Source organism: Coregonus lavaretus (genome assembly GCF_964263955.1).
Source record: "Coregonus lavaretus genome assembly, chromosome: 30".
Taxonomy (NCBI): domain Eukaryota; kingdom Metazoa; phylum Chordata; class Actinopteri; order Salmoniformes; family Salmonidae; genus Coregonus; species Coregonus lavaretus.
Window position 1 is genome coordinate 15,036,461 of NC_140017.1, and position 15,975 is coordinate 15,052,435.

The following is a 15,975-nucleotide window of genomic DNA, read 5'->3' on the forward strand; positions in this document are numbered from 1 at the left end:
GAATGTGACTTAGGGCTTGTTGTGGGAAAAGTAGAGATACTAAGGTTAGAGGGGGAGAGGAAAAAAAGGTATGGGGGAAAGAAAGAAGGCAGAATGGATTGAGAGAGATTTGGAATGAATAAAGTGCAGAGGGAGAGAGTGTGAGAGAGAAAGCAAGTGAATGAGAGAGAGAAAGCAAGTGAATAGCAGTAATGTAAAGAATGCCTTTGTGTGAATTAAGCAATTAAAAGCTCTGTTTCTTTGTTTTAGCAAAGTTAAATAAACTGAAATGAAAGCATGAAACCACACCAACCAAACCACCTCAAACCACTTAGACTCAGATCCCCTTAGTATCAACTGGAACAAAGCTTTATCCGTGTCAGAAGTCATTGAACCTGTTACACACACAATGGGCATGACAGAGGCTTAGATGTGCAGACCCATAAACTGTAGCATCACACAATAATAACCTATATCCATATCACAGCACCAAGTACACTCTAAAAATTAGCGGTTCAACAAGGGTTCTTCTAAGATCTTCAAAGTTCTTCGAAGAACCTTAGGGTTCTTGGCACTGAAAGTTGCACCCAAAAGGTTCTTCCAAGAACCCCATAGGAGGTGGGGTTCATCGAGGAACATCCTTAGTTGGTGGGGGTTCTTGCCGGAACCTAACTGCCCAACTGAAACATTTGGATTTGAATTTGAAAGGACAGCAAGTGCAGGCACTTAACTGAAAAATGTAAAGATCTCCTCAATATAAGGTAAGGTTTGTCCCTTGTATGATCTAAATTGATATTGTTTTCTGATGACACTATCCATCTTTTCATATTTGTGCAAATCTTTCTAAAACAGAAAATGGACACAATTCAATGGATATCAATTAACAAAGGGGTAAGAATATGTACTGTAGGCTATAAGAATATGTTGAAGGCTAGCTGTATTGGGTGCAGATGACTGAACTGCTCACTTTTGTGGCTGTAGGTATACAGACAAGGAGGCATACAAAGGTATGTCAATTGGTATTGGTATGTTATGCAGATCAGATTTACCATCCCTTACCTCTTCAATGAATATCCCATAGATCTCTACATTATGGACAAGGTATTTGTATGAAAACCATTATTAAAACAGTTTTTTTCATTCACATTTACCACAAAAACCAAGGTATGAATACTGTCGTGTGCATGTTTTGTTAATCGTCTGTATAACTACTCTTTTTTGGATTCACAGACTTCACCCTCCCTACACCTCTGGTGAATATAACAGGAAACCTGTTAAATCACCATGCACTGCAAAATCCTTCTGACTATGAATATGGAGAACATCAACACATTAACATCAACATGCCAGAGGATATACCCATTGGACTTGGGGCTCTGCTGGGAGTTGACCTCATATTTTGTCACAGATTCTGCCGAGGCTGCCCCTCCTCCTTGCTCGGGCAGGCTTCGGCGTTCGTCATCACCGGAATACTAGCTGCCGCCGATCTATGTTCTATGTTTCTATGTTGCACCTGTTGTCTATTGTCACACACCTGTAGCCCATTATTATAATCACGCCTTCCCTATTTAACCCAGTGGCTCCCAATGTGTTTTTTGCGTGGTTAGTTCCTCCCTGTGTGGAGAGATTTCTGTATTGTATTCTTTACTCATTTCTCAGTAAAGTATGTTTCTTTGAGTTCTGTGTCCTGCGCCTGACTTCGACCCACCGCATTACACTGACACTCGTGACAGAACCACGCACACATTATGGAGTCAGCAGGTACAGCCAGTCAGTCCGAATCGATGGAGGAACGATTTCAACGACAGGAGAGTATCATCCAGGCTCTCGGCACTGCAATGGAGAGGGTGATGAATACTATGGACCGTTGGGAGAGAGGTGGCCTTCCCACACCTCCTCCAACCACTCTACCACCCATACCACAGTCCACCCCTTCGCCACCTGGACCCAGTGGGATTCGGCTCTCGCTCCCGAGGGCATATGACGGTACACCAGCCGGGTGTCAGGGTTTCCTTCTCCAGGTAGAGCTCTACCTGGCAAATATTCACCCGGCGCCCTCGGGATACGAGAGCGTGTCAGCCCTCATCTCCTGTCTGTCGGGGAAGGCGCTCGAGTGGGCCAACGCCGAGTGGGGAGGAATTGACGCTGCATCAGTCCGCTACGAGGATTTCACCCGCCGCTCTCCCCTCCGGTGGATGATCGAATACCGCCCGGAAGCGGTGGGTGAAATCCTCGTAGCGGACGGATCCGAGCATCTGTTCCACCTACGACAGGAGAAGAAGAGCGCCCAGGAATTTGCGCTGGAGTTCAGGACGTTGGCAGCCAGCGCCGGATGGAATGAGAGGGCCCTGATCGACCACTATCGGTGCAGCCTACGGGAGGACATTCGGCGGGAACTGGCCTGCAGGGATACCAATCTCAACCTGGACCAACTGTTGGAGACCCGTGGACGTTCTGATCGGGGCCCATTCATTCCATCCCCCAGCACCTCCGACTCTACCCCCATGGAGCTCGGAGGTACTGCGCTTAGGGAGACCAGGAGAGGGGCCGTCCCCTGCACCAACTGTGGACGCAGAGGACACACTGCGGGCCGGTGCTGGGGAGGGTCTCTAGGGAGTCGAGGCAGTAAGCAGAGCACTGGTCGACCATCTCAGGTGAGTAGGCACCCGACTCACCCAGAGCTCCCTGTTGGTCAGTTGTGTATAGAGGTTGTGTTTTCTGAGTTTTCTCCTCATTCCCAGCATAAGGCGCTAGTAGATTCAGGCGCAGCTGGGAATTTTATTGATCGTCAATATTCTCATAGGTTAGGGATTCCTACTGTTCGTGTTAAGGTGCCCTTCCCTCTCCACGCATTAGATGGTCGCCCGCTAGGGTCAGGTCTAATCAGGGAGGTTACCGCACCACTCTTAATGAGGACACAGGGGGGTCATGAGGAGAGGATTAGTCTCTATCTGATTGATTCTCCTGCGTATCCTGTAGTGTTGGGACTTCCCTGGTTAACCACTCATGATCCCACTATTTCCTGGCAACAGAGGGCTCTCAAGGGATTGTCCAGTCAGTGCTCAGGGAGGTGTGTAGGGGTTTCCTTGGGGGCTACTACGGTGGAGAGTCCAAACCAGGTCTCCACAGTGCACATTCCTTCTGAGTATGCCGATGTGGCTCTCGCCTTCAGTAAGAATAGGGCGACTAAATTACCACCCCATCGTCCGGGGGATTGTGCGATAAATCTCCAGGTAGGTGCTGCACTTCCCCGGAGTCACGTGTATCCTCTGTCACAGGCGGAGAAGGCGGCCATGGAAACATATGTCTCCGAATCTCTGAGACAGGGATACATTCGGCCTTCCACTTCACCTGTTTCCTCAAGCTTCTTTTTCATGAAGAAGAAGGATGGTGGGTTACGCCCGTGCATTAATTACCGTGGGCTAAATCAGATCACTGTCAAGTACAGCTATCCCTTACCTCTGATAGCATGTATGATGGAATCACTGCACGGGGCGCGCTTCTTCACGAAATTGGATCTCAGGAGTGCGTATAATCTGGTGCGTATTCGGGAGGGAGATGAGTGGAAGACGGCTTTCAGCACTACCTCAGGACACTATGAGTACCTCGTTATGCCATACGGGTTGATGAATGCTCCATCAGTTTTCCAAGCCTTTGTCGATGAGATTTTCAGGGATCTGCACGGGCAGGGTGTAGTGGTGTATATTGATGACATTCTCATATACTCTGCTATACGGGCCGAGCATGTGTCCCTGGTGCATAAAGTACTTGGATGACTGTTGAAGCATGACCTGTATGCCAAGGCGGAGAAATGCCTGTTCTTTCAGGAGTCCATCTCCTTCCTAGGGTTCCACATGTCCGCGTCTGGGGTGAAGATGGAGAGTGACCGCATTTCGGCCGTGCGTAATTGGCCGACTCCAACCACGGTGAAGGAGGTGCAGCAATTTTTGGGATTTGCCAATTACTACCAGAGGTTTATCCGGGGCTTTGGTCAGGTAGCGGCTCCCATTACCTCGTTGTTGAAGGGGGGACCGGTGCGTCTGCGGTGGTCAGCGGAGGCGGACAGGGCGTTCAATCATCTGGAGAACCTGTTTACCTCGGCTCCAGTGCTGGCGCATCCGGATCCCTCCTTGGCCTTCACGGTTGAGGTGGACGCGTCGGAGGCTGGGATAGGTGATGTACTTTCCCAGCGCTCGGGCACACCACCCAAGCTCCGCCCCTGTGCGTTCTTTTTTAAGAAGCTCAGTCCGGCGGAGCGCAACTATGATGTGGGGGACCGGGAGCTGTTGGCCGTGGTCCAAGCCCAGAAAGCATGGAGACATTGGCTTGAGGGGGCTAACCACCCTTTTCTCATTTTGACTGACCACCGCAATCTGGGGTACATCCGGGCGGCGAAGAAAATAAACCCTCACCAGGCAAGGTGGTCAATGTTTCTCACCCGGTTTTGTTTCACCCTGTCATACAGGCCAGGTTCTCAGAATGCTAAGGCAGATGCTCTGTCCCGACTGTATGATACAGAGGGGAGTTCCATGGAGCCCACTCCCATACTTCCGGCGTCGTGTCTGGTGGCACCGGTGGTGTGGGAGGTGGACGCGGACATCGAGCGGGCGTTGCGTAACGAACCCACTCCTCCCCAGTGTCCAGAGGGTCGGGTGTACGTCCCGCTGGAGGTTCGCGATCGTTTGATCTATTGGGCTCACACGTCACCCTCCTCTGGTCATCCTGGTATCGGTCAGTCTTAGTGGGAAGTACTGGTGGCCCACCTTAGCTAAGGACGTGAGGGTTTATGTTTCTTCCTGCTCGGTGTGCGCCTAGTGTAAGTCTCCTAGACACCTGCCCAGAGGGAAATTGCAACCCCTACCCGTTCCACAACGACCGTGGTCCCACCTATCGGTGGATTTCGTGACGGATCTTCCCCCCTCACAAGGGAATACCACGATCCTGGTCATTGTGGATCGGTTTTCTAAATCCTGCTGCCTCATTCCTCTGCCCGGTCTCCCTACGGCCCTACAGACGGCCCTACAGAGGCCCTATTTACACACTTCTTCCGGCACTATGGGATACCTGAGGATATAGTGTCTGATCGGGGTTCCCAGTTCACCTCGAGGGTTTGGAGGGCGTTCATGGAACGTCTGGGAGTCTCGGTCAGCCTGACCTCAGGGTTTCACCCTGAAAGTAACGGGCAGGTGGAGAGAGTCAACCAGGAGGTGGGTAGGTTTCTGAGGTCGTATTGCCAGGACCGGCGGGGGGATTGGTCGGTTTTCCCCTGGGCAGAGATGGCCCAAAACTCCCTCCGCCACTCCTCCACTAACCTTTCTCCATTCCAGTGTGTACTAGGTTATCAGCCGGTCCTGGCACTATGGCATCAGAGCCAGATCGAGGCACCTGCAGTGGATGAATGGTTTCGGCACTCACAGGAGACCTGGAACGCTGCCCATGTGCGCCTGCAGCGGGCTGGAGCCGCGTGTCAGGGGGGGGTATTGTTACGGATTCTGCCGAGGCTGCCCCTCCTCCTTGCTCGGGCAGGCTTCGGAGTTCGTCATCACCGGAATACTAGCTGCTGCTGATCTATGTTTCTATGTTGCACCTGTTGTCTATTGTCACACACCTGTAGCCCATTATTGTAATCACGCCTTCCCTATTTAACCCAGTGGCTCCCAATGTGTTTTGTGCGTGGTTGTTTTCGTTTCATGTGTCGTTTGTGAGCGGGTTAGTTCCTCCCTGTGTGGAGAGATTTCTGTATTGTATTCTTTACTCATTTCTCAGTAAAGTACGTTTCTTCGAGTTCTGTGTCCTGCGCCTGACTTCGACCCACCGCATTACACTAACACTCGTGACATATTTAGATTTTTTTATTCTGCTTTGTCACTAAAATCATAATAAACACTGACAACTAAAATATTGTGTTATTGTTATGCGTATTATTATTAATAATAATAATGGGGGGGGGGTAGTTCTAAAATTAACCCCAAAAGGTTCTTCCAAAGGTTCTTCGAGGATCCTTTAAAAGGGGTTCTTTGAAGAACCCTTTTAAAGAGTTCTTCGAATAACTTATAGGGGTTCCCCCACAGTTTCAATTTGATGAACCCCTAAAGGATCATCCAGGAACCTTTACTTTTTAGAGTGTAGTTCAAAAACTTATTTTTAGAGTGTAGCCTTTTGTCGCCAATGCATTATTCATCCAGCGCTATGCTATGTAACGCTACTTTCAAATAGAGTTCCCTAGAGGAATCCCTGACATATCGTCTCTCTCAGAGACGGCCTGGATGATCAGAGAGGAGTTATGGGCTTGAGGAACTTGTATCTACAGAGTTAGTGTTGCTACTGTGCTGTCCCTGTGGAGTTGCAACTCTAACCTTGCTCTCATTACAGTTCAAAGTTACTCAGCCACAAACATTCAGCTCTCAGGGCCGCATATGAGAAGAATTCAGATGGTGGATTTTTAAGTAGTGTGTGTGCATGCGGATCTGCAAAAGTGGATGGCTTGCAGTGTCATTCCCTTCCACAAATTAAACTGTGAAGTGTTCTTATGGAGACTATTCAATTATAGTGGATTCTACAGTATTTAGCTATTTTCGTCAGCACAGCTAGGCCATTTTGAGTGACAGACAGCTGTGGAGATAATGAAGTCATTTAAAATGGTAGATTGGCTCAGCATCAGGCAGTCCTTAGCTTGCCTCACTGTGGTAATTAGAGCTGTCAGAGAATGGGACTCTCATGTTTCCAAGAATGATTTGTGTGGTATTTGTGCTGCAAACTGTTACATAAAACATTGTATGACACAATTGTTTGTTTGACATTTGGTGCAGAATTTTCTTGGACATTTAAGAAATAACAATAACTATGCACTTCAGTAGGTGTGAGTAAATAACACATTAACAACTGTCATCTTTGCAATCCCACAGTCCAAATGGAAAAATTGAAAATATGAAAAACATACATATGCATACATAAATAAAAACAGAATAAACAATAAATAAAATACATAAAATACATGCTCCGGTACTTTGGCGACTAAGAAAGTATTTTTTAAACCTCCCGCTTTGGGCTGGATGTGTCAATGTGTAGTTCATACATGCATAATCGATGAGCAGAATTACTGTCTAAACTCGATTAGCCATGAAATCTATTTTCCCTACATTATCCCCACGTGGGCCATACCCTTTGCAATTTGAGTTCTAGCCAATGAGCTTAAGCCCCTCGCATTTGCGTGACAGCTAGCAAGAGGCCTGCCCAGCGCTTTCTAATGAGGTTCCAGGGCGGGCCCAACGGCTCAGTGGACACAGCAGAGAGAGAGAGAGAGAGAGAGAGAGCGCGCAATGACGTGGTGCACATATCTGCACAACTGTGACGTATTATGCAATTTTCGGGGACCACTTCTGGCTCGTGAGCGCTACTTTCAGAACTACTGGCTAAAAACTATACAAGCGTACCGGCGAATATCTTTAACAATAGAGCTGGCTGAATTTCAATGGGAAATGCCTTTGATGTTATACACATTAATATTCATTAGAAACTGTATCACAAAATAACACCATTAATGCATACTGTATAGACCTTGCAACATAAAGTTTGTTATGTACTACAGGTGTAGGATCTTAATTTGACCAGTTTCTCTGTAAGGTTCTGTATTTATTTTCTTAGTCAACTTTGTGTTCTTGAACGTAGCCCTGTTTCTTTGTGTTCTTGAACGTAGCCCTGTCTTAAATTTTTGTTCATTGATTTCACCTGTGTTACTCACCTGGTCTCATCAGCTCCTTATTTAGTTCAGTTCATTCTGTTTGTGCCTTGTGAGGTATTGTTCATTTTGACTCTACTAAGCCTGTTCCAAGCTCATTTGTGAGAACCAGTTATAGCCTTCAATCCTAGTTTTTGATTATCCTGCCTGTTTTCCTACCTGTGTATGACCATTGCCTGCCTGTGACCACGATTCCTGCCTTTTGCGAAGGTGAATTAAACACCTGCCGTGCTCTGCACGTGAATCTACACCTATTTCTCCCTGAGTATTCATTACAGAATACCTCACCAAAAAACGGAATTGATTCAGCGGAGCTACAGCGGTGCCTAACCCAGCAAGAGGAGTGTATGGAGGAAATCTGCCATCTTCTCCGCCAGCCCATCCCTACTCCTCCGATGCCAGGTATCGTAACCCATAGCCCTCCATCATTCATATCCATGCCTGGAAAGTATGACGGTTCACCTGGGAAATGTCAGGGATTTCTGATGCAATGCAGCAAATACATTGAGCACAACCCCACTAACTTTGCCACCGACAAGAGCAGGGTGGATTTTGTTGTGTCTCTACTCACAGGCAAAGCCCTGGATTGGGCCACCGCCATATGGACTGCCAACAGCACAGAACTCGGATCCGAGACCCATTTCCACACCCTCTTCAAAGAGGTATTCGATCACTCACCTTCCGCACCATGGCTGCAGGGAGTGGATCGAGTGAGGCTGCTTTACTTACCGTCTACCGAAGAGGGCTCAACAGGGAACTTCAGGCGGAGCATGCCTGTAGAGGTAACCTTCAGGATTTAAATCAATACATTCGTATGTCCATCTCCATCGACCACCTCGTCGCCGACCGTCAAAGAACTCTGCCACCCAGGAACCTGAAACCTTCTCTTTTCATGAGTCCGTCATCCCGTCCGAGTCTTCCAGAGCCCATGCAGTTGGGCCATGCTCCTCTCCCGCGTATCGAACGTCAAAGGCGGATCCCTGGAGTGTCCCCACCGAAGGGCCGTGTTTACCCCCTATCTATCCCTGGAAATGAGGCAATGGAGATCTACATTGATGAAGCGCTCTAACACGGTTTCATTCATCCTTCTTCCCCAGCTGCATCCAGCTTCTTCTTTGTTGGAAAAAAGGACAGTGGTCTCCGTCCATGTATTGATTACCGTTCCCTGAATGACATCACGGTCAAGAACCGTTTCCCTCTTCCTCTGATCCCAACGACCCTTGAACAAGTGGGCCGCGCCAACATCTATACAAAACTCGACCTGCGAAGTGCATATAACCTTGTCCATATACCTGAAGGTGACGAATGGAAGACGGCCTATATCACCGCACGAGGGCACTACGAATACCTGGTCATGCCCTACGGCCTTACTAACGCCTCCGCAATCTTCCAATCCTTTATGAACAAGGTTTTCCAGGATATGATCAACCGCTTTCTCATCGTCTACATAGATGACATCCTGATTTACTCCCACTCCCTGAAGGAACACGTACAGCATGTACAAAAGTTTCTTCAACAACTCCTTGACCATAACCTTTATTATGAAGACTGAAAAGAGCACCTTCCATGTAACCTCAGTAAACTTCCTCAGTTTTGTACTGACACCTGGAGGGGTCAGCATGGATGAGAACAAAGTCACCGCCGTCAGTAACTGGCTCAAACCCACCAACGTTAAGGAACTCCAACGTTTCATTGGGTTCTCCAACTTCTATCGCTGGTTCATTCGGAACTTCAGTTCTACTGCCGCTCCCCTCACTGCCCTTACCAACCAAAAGACCCGGACCCTTCAATGGACTGATACCGCCCTGACTGCTTTCAACACCTTGAAACGCCTCTTCACCTCAGCTCCTGTCCTTCGCCAACCTGATCTGACTCTTACTTTCACCCTGGAGGTGGACGCCTCCGAAGTAGGAGTAGGAGCCATACTCTCTCAGCGGGTGAAAACACCTCCAAAATTACATCCCTGTGCCTTCTCCAGGAAGTTATCCGCCGCTGAGAGGAATTACGATGTGGGGAACCGAGAACTCCTCGCCATCAAGCTGGCCCTCGAGGAGTGGCGCCACTGGTTGGAGGGCGCACAACATCCCTTTCTTGTCCTAACAGATCATCGTAATCTGGAATATATCAGAGGGGCCAAGAGGTTAAACTCCAGACAAGCCCGCTGGGCTCTTTTCTTCACATGCTTCCATTTTCATGTTACTTACATCCCTGGAAAGAAAAACGTAAAAGCTGATGCTCTCTCCCGCCTGTTTGACCTTCTGACCAGTAACTCAGACCCTACACCAATTCTTCCTTCCTCTTGCATTAAAGGACCGGTACAGTGGGAGGTTCACTTTGCTATACAAGAAGCCCTAACCTCAGACTCTTCTCCTCCTGAGACACCAGCTGGGAAGAGATACGTACCAGAAGCTGTTAGACTCCAACTGATGCAATGGTGTCACACGTCCTTGGGGTCAGGACATCCGGGCATTACACGAACCACCGAACTTCTAGCCCGTAAGTTCTGGTGGTCCTCACTGGCATCCGACGTAAGAGATTACGTACTCTCCTGTCCAGTCTGCGCCCAAACCAAAAGCCCTTGTCATCTCCCTTCCGATAAGCTTCAACCTTTGCCAATCCCTCACAGACCCTGGTCCCACATAGCTGTTGACTTCATCACAGACCTTCCGGAATCCTCTGGTAACACCACCATCCTTGTCATAGTAGACCGTTTTTCAAAAATGTGTCGTCTGGTTCCTCTTCCTCATTTACCTAACGCCATGGAATTGGCTGAGTGTATGTTCCAGCAGGTATTCCGTCTGTATGGGATTCCGGAGGACATCGTCTCTGACCGCGGGCCCCAGTTTGTCTCCCGGGTGTGGCGAGCCTTCTGTGACCGACTGTGGGTCGCCCTCAGCCTCTCCTCCGGGTACCATCCCCAGACCAACAGGCAGACAGAACGCCTGAACCAAGAAATAGGGAAGTACCTCCGCCAACAATGTTCTGCCTCTCCACACGACTGGAGTCGGTATATGGCCTGGGCCGAATACGCTCAGAACTCACTCATGCATTCATCCCTTTGCCTTACTTCGTTTCAGTGTGTACTTGGTTACCAACCCCCCATGTTTCCCTGGGAGGCGGAGCCTGGTACTGTCCCAGCTGTCGACGTCTGGTTTCGGCATAGTGAGCGGGTATGGGAGACCGCTCACCGGCATCTGCAGGAAGCCTCTAATACCCAGAAACGCTTTGCCGACAGACGCCGCCGACCTACGCCACTCTTTCACCCCGGACAGCGTGTGTGGCTCTCTACCAGAGACATCCGGCTCCGCTTTCCCTGCAAAAAGTTCTGTCCTCGCTTCAAGATAACCCATCGCTTCAACCCTGTCACGTACCGCCTCCAGTTACCCCCGTCAGTTTAAAATATCCTCGTCCTTCCATGTGTCTCTGTTAAAACCGGTCACCTACAGTCCTCTTCATCCTCCAGTCTCAACCCGCAGTGCGCCCCCACCGTTGGATGTCGGAGGGGAACCTGCCTATACCATTCAGGCCATCCTTGATTCCAAATGCCTGAGAGGTCGCATCCACTATCTAGTGGACTGGGAACGTTATGGGCCTGAAGACCGGTCCTGGGTTCCCGACCAGGACATCCCCGACCCAGAGATGATTCAGGCATTCCACCGTAACCGTCAGGGGGGGGGGGGGTACTGTAAGGTTCTGTATTTATTTTCTTAGTCAACCTTGTGTTCTTGAACGTAGCCCTGTCTTTCATTTTTGTTCATTGATTTCACCTGTGTTACTCACCTGGTCTCATTAGCTCCTTATTTAGTTCAGTTCGTTCTGTTTGTGCCTTGTGAGGTATTGTTCGTTTTGACTCTACCAAGCCTTTTCCTAGCTCGTTTGTGAGAACCAGTTATAGCCTTCAGTTCTAGTTTTTGATTCTCCTGCCTGTTTTCCTACCTGTGTATGACCATTGCCTGCCTGTGACCATGATTCCTGCCTTTTACGAAGGCAAATTAAACACCTGCCGCGCTCTGCGCGTGAATCTACACCTTTTTCCTCCCTGAGTATTCATTACATTCTCACAGCAGGAAAATAATCTTGCAGCAAGAATAAATGTGAATTATTGTGTATTATAAATAATGGACATTTTTGTAGGGGTTGATAAAAATAAATGTTAGGGCAAGTGAAGTCTGACATTTTTAAATGGAAATTACAAACTTTAGAATACTTTTTAAACCTCGAATACACTACAAGTTTGCATTTCGTGTAACAAACGGGTGATGAAATTAAGAGCCTAGACCTGTATGTAGCTACAATAAAGATCAAAGTACCTAAGCTACAGAAAATAACTTGTTTCACAAGCTTACAGTATCAATATTGGTTCTCTATCTCCATGTATCAAGATTCAATGCTGACTGAGTATCGGACACAATACACACACACCATAGACAAACTGTGTGTGAAGACCGAACAGTGTCCACACCAGGGGTGTTAAAATCTTACCCTATGAGGTCAGGACTACTGCTGGTTTTCTGTTCTACCTGATAATTAATTGCACACACCTAGTGTCCCAGCTCTAAGTCAATCCCATATTAGAGGGGAAGAATGAAAAAAAAGCAGTGAAACTGGCTTCGAGGTCCAGATTTGAATTTGAGGGCTCTACGCTGTCTCTCTACAGTCTGTAGACAGGTCCAGACATTCACAGAGACTAAGCTACTCCCTGAGGTCTATACTCTATATACCACCTTGTTACGTTCCCCAGCAAGAAAACCAAAAATGTCGCTGAAACAGAAGGGAAAACTAACAGTCATTGATCAACAACCAAAACGAAACAGGTGGGGTACTCAGCCAGCCACTCTTAAATATCACCTGTGCGAGCAGACGGCAACCAGCACAGGTGTAACACATACTGACTAACGAGGTGACACCAATCGGTGCGCCATACGTGCTAACGAGCTATACGTGCTAAAGTCCAACCTCAAAACATCAATGGAAAAACCAAAACCTGTAACAACCTCCTCCTGGGCCATCTGCTACAGTAGTTCCATTCCAACAACCCAACCATCTATTCATTAATTTATTTATTAGTAATCCATTCACACATTATCCTCCATTATGGGCTTTAGATCACATGCAACTGACACTGCCTTGTCTCTGAATTTGATGCTTTTCTACCAGTCATCTGGGTAACACTTTACTTTATAGGGGGGTATTCATTACACATTCATGAAACCAGTCATAACACCTTTACGAGTGTTGCTGTATCATAAAGGTGTTTTGAATGCCTTATGTATACTCCCAATAGTGAAGTGTTACCGTTATCCTTCCACCTCCCATCTCTCTGTCTCTCTCTCTGTCTCTCTCTCTCTATATATATAATCAATATTGGGACTGGATTAAATAATCAGCGAGGCTGATCTTATTTGCTAGTTGCCAGTGACAGCAGGTGAGAGCCGTCTGTTGGTCCGGCGCTGCCCCAGTGGACCCTGGGAGAAGAGACGAGGGGGATATTTGTTTTTCTTCCATGTATCGAGCCGTCTGCTCATCTGTCAGACGTGTTTTTCTCCTATGCTGGCAACATATGTTGAAATGGAGATGATGGGAGGTAGGGGAGAAGCCATTGGGAGAATGGGATTGTGGAATAAATGGATTGGAATGAGACAGGGGAGATGTTGCCTCCCTTTTACATTCTTGATTAACCTATCCACCAATTTCCAGATCCTAAAATGAATCTAGAAGGACTGACCTGCTCTCAGAAAGCTAATAATAGCTTACCTTACTGTCATTCTCCAAGTTATTTTGGCTGTGGTCTATTTTGGCTGTGGTCATTGACAGGAAAGCAGAGAGAAGAAACAGATTCACACAATGTCTAGTGCTATTGCCAAAGAGAATGATTAAACAACAACAATAACTGTGATGATGGAGTATAAAGCCTCATTTATTATGGAAAGGTCTAAACAACGACATACCTTGGCGACAGTAGGTTCTTGAATGCAAAGGTTGTACAATGTATAATTTACACCTGATAATTTTTTTGGGTACTGTCCTTTTTGTGAGACTTTCTTCGAGCGCCCCCCTGAGTTTTGAGAGAGATCTGCAAGGTAAATAGAACGCAAAAGCGCTAAGTTTGTCGCAAACCAGTGCCCGTAGTACGTTAACAACATGGCTGCTCCCTTGATGGTACGTTTATCCTTCGCTTTTCACGTTGCTGACGCTAATAAATACTAAACCAGTATTTTGCATTAGTGTAGCCTATATTGTCAAATTGAATGTAATCTCTGAGTTTAGCGTCCAAAATACGCACGCTATAGCACAAAAAGTGGAGGGATCACATCACGGTGAGTGTATCTCGATAGTGATGTCTCAGAAATGTTTTCAGGACTAATATTTTTGTGACAGGAAAGATATTCTGCATCACCTACATGATTAAATAAATACAATATTTTAAGTACAATGAGCGTTCATATTTTTGCAGAAATACAAATAGCAAGGCCGGCTGCCTTGGACAAACAGCATGCACACAACCAAACGCTCCGGCTCAACACATGGCATATAGCTAACTAGGTAAAATGTCTTCTCACCTCTGCCTGCTCAAATTCCTACCTGTCACATTTTTCTAGATTATCAATCAAATAGATGTGATGTCTAATCATATACTAATCAATGATTTGTTGGAGTGCAAAAGTCTACACATACATGGGGCCCTCCAGGAACAGTAGTGATGAACTGGTCTATGAAGTCAAAATCCAAATAATGCAACATCACACATGGACGAGAGTGGAGGTGCAAACTAAAGCACTCATCTCACCACTCTTGGGTTTATATTTACAGCATATTAGCATGGCTAGTAGATTTCCTCTCCTTTGCATTGTGCATTTCTCTCCTTTCTCACTGTCCATGTTCTGTGTATCTGTCTATCTGTTGATGCAGCTAAGCTGTAGGCAGGTGACCCTCTTGGTCGCCACGTCTTGTTACTGGAGCTCTATCCCTGTGGCTCAGCCCTCACTACAAGCCAGGCTCCTCCTCTTCCTGAGCCAGTGTTTACATGACATTGAGCTATCCTCAGCTGGAGCTCCTGGTTCTAGAACTGAGGTCTACGACAGAAGAATTTGTATGTGTAACAGGAAAACACACAGATTATTCTAACTACATGCATTTCTATCTGCACACCACGGTCTAAAATGAATGTGTATGTTATCATCCGGTCCCAAATCGTTCCCTATCCTTCCCCCTTGGCCCTTACCCTTCAATGCACGATCTATAAGGCGTTAGTAAGCAAAATGGTGGACGCTCCAACACTACACTGCTTATGCTATCCAGACCCTTTAGATCTGCATGCAATGAAGTGTTAGGGCTAAAGCGAATGTGTAGGGAGCGAATTGGAACCGGGTGTCCCAACTCCATAAACATTGTGCTCAGCCCAACCCCTGTCTCTTTCCCCTCACAGTTTCTATGGCTACACCCAGCAGAACTGTGGGGACAACGTTGCAGCTGGTTATTATATCCTTAGCCTGAAGGGAGGATTCAGGTAACTGTTGCGCCATCTTGGGCTGCAAATAACTGCCTATGCATGCCCTCTTTTTGACCTGTTGGTGAATATTGATGTGCTTTCAGTGTTTCTTTGTCATGCATTTGGATGTTTTTGTTGTTGTTGAATTTGCTGATCACTGTGTCATTCACTTGTTGTTATTGATGACTAGTCTGTTGACCCTCCAGGTTTGCAGGGCAGTCGGGAGTGGTTCCAATGAGACAGAAGAGAACCACTGGGATACCTCCATAGAGGAAGTGGATGTCAGCAACACACTCATTAACTACACAGGCCTGGAAAACCTGGGTACATACCACTTTATTCATGGGGTGGGGATTTGTATTAATGCAGGATCAATAAGCAAGTTACCCTTCCTAAATATTAGTGGATAACCATTTTGGTTCATATGTATTTTTATGGATGTACTCAATGGCAGTGGTTTTCAACCTGTTTTCCACAGGTTTAAAAAAAAAAATGTTTTTAACAATAAATAACAGTTGGGAGTATTAATGGTATTATATGCAATTTTACATTACTTTTCACAATGTAAATAGTTTATAAAAATAAAAATAGGCCTTTAATCTGTTACATTCACTGACAAAATGTACTCTAAATTTGACCGCCAGGATTTTATGTAAAAAAAGTTCTGCGACTGCGGATGGTGGATCTCGAGCTTTTGGCAGTTGGGAACCACTGCTCTATGCTGTAAAATATAACTAATTTTTCTCTCTTTCTCTCTCTCTCTGTGAAA